Raw genomic sequence first — 2,899 nt, 5'->3', positions numbered from 1 at the left:
GGAGACACTATAATAAATGAAGGGCCAAACCAACACTCAAATACCATTTCTCTCTTGCCAACATCGCTTTTCTAAATTACAATAGTGGCCCCTCCAATATATATGATACTTTGTTCCTTTAACGTTTGCTGTGTTTTTTATATTTCATGTATATATTTATTCTCAAAATTTTTTGCATTATACCTCTGAATCATATTTCCATACATTTCCATTGTCCTGTAACTATCTTCACAAACTGTGTTCAATATCTGTTTTTATCCTCCTCATTGTCCATCTCTAATCAGAGGAGATACATTGGTTGGATTGTTTCAAATGAAACTCTATAATGTAGAACATTAATACAAATGGCTGGAATTTTTTTCTTTTTAATTTATTTACAATGAAATAAATAGTGAAGAGAAACATGTGAGGGAAATAGGAATTGAAAAGCTTCAGGGGGAATCAGTGCCAAACAAAATAAACAAAATGGCGTCCAACTAACAGGGAACCAAACTAACCTGATAAATCATAGACAACACAATACAAATACCTCCCTAACTGACCAAAACCATATGAAACTAGATTAAATTAACCATTTACCCCTAAGTGACCTAACACAAAGCTGACTAAGCTCAATCACTGCGGAAATGCGGGGTGGCTGGTTGGAAGATGAGAGAGATGCAGTTCCTCCCTGCGCTGCAGTGACATCATCTTCATGCTTTGATAGGGGGAAGACCTCTTCGTGAGCCTATCATCAGGAGCCGGAAATTAAGCAGCCATTCAGCTCCTGTGGCTGGCACACCTATTTACACACAGAAAGACAGCACACAGACAACACAACCAACTTAGAACACAAGTAAACCAGAAAAGAAACACTATACAACCACAGTCGTAACAGCAAAAAAACCTAATAATATAAATCTGAGAATGCAATTTACTGTGCCCTAGCTGCTGATGTCCAAAGACTTCTCCTGACATCAAGTGTTGTGAATTTATTTTGCAGACACTTAAACTTAAATACTACCTATAAATACTATCTAAACTGTGTGCATTAAAGGCTTTATATGCGATTTTTCACACTTAAATGTATCAGAAATCAAGTATGTCCGTTGTATATAACTCTCTGAGTCATGACTGTTTCCAATGAGTGAGAAGCTCCAGTCCCACTGGCTTTGTTGATATAGAAGCAATGTTTACCTAGCCGGCCCGGCCGCCCCCTTCTTTAGGCCCGCCCCTTGTGTATAAAAGTGCAGCCGCAGACCGCCCCTACACCGAGGGAAGAAATGTTACAAATGGCGGACTCCAGTGTGAAGCGTACGACAGAAGACCTTCCACCGGCTGGTCCCCCACCTAAAAAATAACGGTCTTTTGGTAGAACAGCAGCAAAGACCGGAGTAGAACTAGAATCAACATTGGGTTGGCTTTTCCACGATGGAGAGCCCTACGCTCAACAAAGGGGCTCGAACATAACTCTGAGCCGGCGTTGCTTCTCCTGGATGCGTAAGTACCCCGATAGATTCCTACTGGTCCAGGCATAAACGTTTCTATTTTTTAGTCACTGACTAGAGAAAAAAAACAATATCATACGCTCTGCTTATTTGAATGGTACGCAAGTGTTTAAAAGCACGGTCTTTCCGTGTAATGTGCAATGTAAAGCTACGACCTAACTACAATATGCTACCATTAGCCTGCTAGCACAACAATGCCGGCCACAGGCTCGAGCTAGAACATGCATTCTTTCTAGATATTTAAACACCATCGATTGTTTGTTTGATCATTGTGGTTATTCTCATTTGCTGCTTTATAGTACAACAGAACTGGCTTCGAAGCGTTAGGCAACATCTGAATAGGCCAAGCCGAAGTAGTTGCAAAGCTAACGAGTTGCATGAGCGGTTATGAACAGTTTGGTATTATTACGAAAACATATACGGTCGTTTGTTTTTTTAATTTCCCTACTCCAGCTATGATATAGCAGATACAGTAGTTAGAAATTTTGTATAGTAACGTTCAAGCTCAGGCTGTCTGTTGGCATGCTCTCGGCTAAACTACGGTGGGTCACTAATCTAAATAATGCTATCAGCTTGGCACTCATTATGCAGAAATCACATGAGGCTAAGTTTCGCAATGCTTTTGTTGTTGCTGTCATCATGTGATAAATACTTTACATTCTCTACAATACAGATGCATGAAAACAATGTTTTGGCTGGGGAGATCAAACTTACTGTTAGTAAGGATAATTGAATTCATGTGTGCTGTTATTTCTTTCAGATTTGAAAAGGGTCCTGCAGGCCAGGATTGTGTCGAGGAGGCTCTGTTCAGGAGCAGGGATGCCCCTGACTAGGGAACAGCGTCCCGCATCAAAACAAAAGTGCCTTTTGCTACGACCCTCGAACCAATCACTTCAAACGCACCTTTTTTTTTGATTTGACTTTATGGACTTTGTCAAACAAATATCCATTTTGCACCAATGGTGCTGTTTTATCACAGGCTGCTGAGTTCAATAATATCAGCATGGTCTATTTTTTCTTTTCAAGATGTACGAACACATTTTGCATTTTTTGTCTAAATGTTCAGAGCATTATTTCAATAAATAAATACTTATCAACAGCTTTTTAATTGTTTTTTTCTGTAAATGTGTTGGCTTATTTAGTCTGTATCTGTAAATGATGATCTTTTATTTATAGAAGACTGCTTCAAATGTCTTTAATCTTTGTCCCCCCAAAAATCGAACTCAATTAGTGTGATAGTCACATGCTGTAATGACTATACTTGTCTGTGTAGACATGTCAAAAATATGCATACATGCTTCTGCTTTGTAAATATTAACAGCTCACTGTCATGTAATTATAAACAAGAACACTGTGGCTTACTTGTGTGTTTTCACTAGCCAATGCATAGAAGAGGAAACCTTTTACTTCCT

General features: G+C 39.0%; 1 long non-coding RNA gene across 1 annotated transcript; it reads left to right on the top strand.

Moving 5' to 3' along the window:
• Positions 1-1,484: 1,484 nt before the first annotated feature.
• On the top strand, positions 1,485-2,589 carry LOC132992337 (uncharacterized). Its single transcript, XR_009676320.1, has 2 exons — positions 1,485-1,584; positions 2,248-2,589. It is a non-coding gene; the product is annotated as an uncharacterized LOC132992337 (long non-coding RNA).
• Positions 2,590-2,899: the final 310 nt, after the last annotated feature.

Source organism: Labrus mixtus, chromosome 17, assembly GCF_963584025.1.
Source record: "Labrus mixtus chromosome 17, fLabMix1.1, whole genome shotgun sequence".
In the NCBI taxonomy this organism is placed as follows: domain Eukaryota; kingdom Metazoa; phylum Chordata; class Actinopteri; order Labriformes; family Labridae; genus Labrus; species Labrus mixtus.
This window is presented reverse-complemented; position numbering and strand designations above follow the sequence as displayed.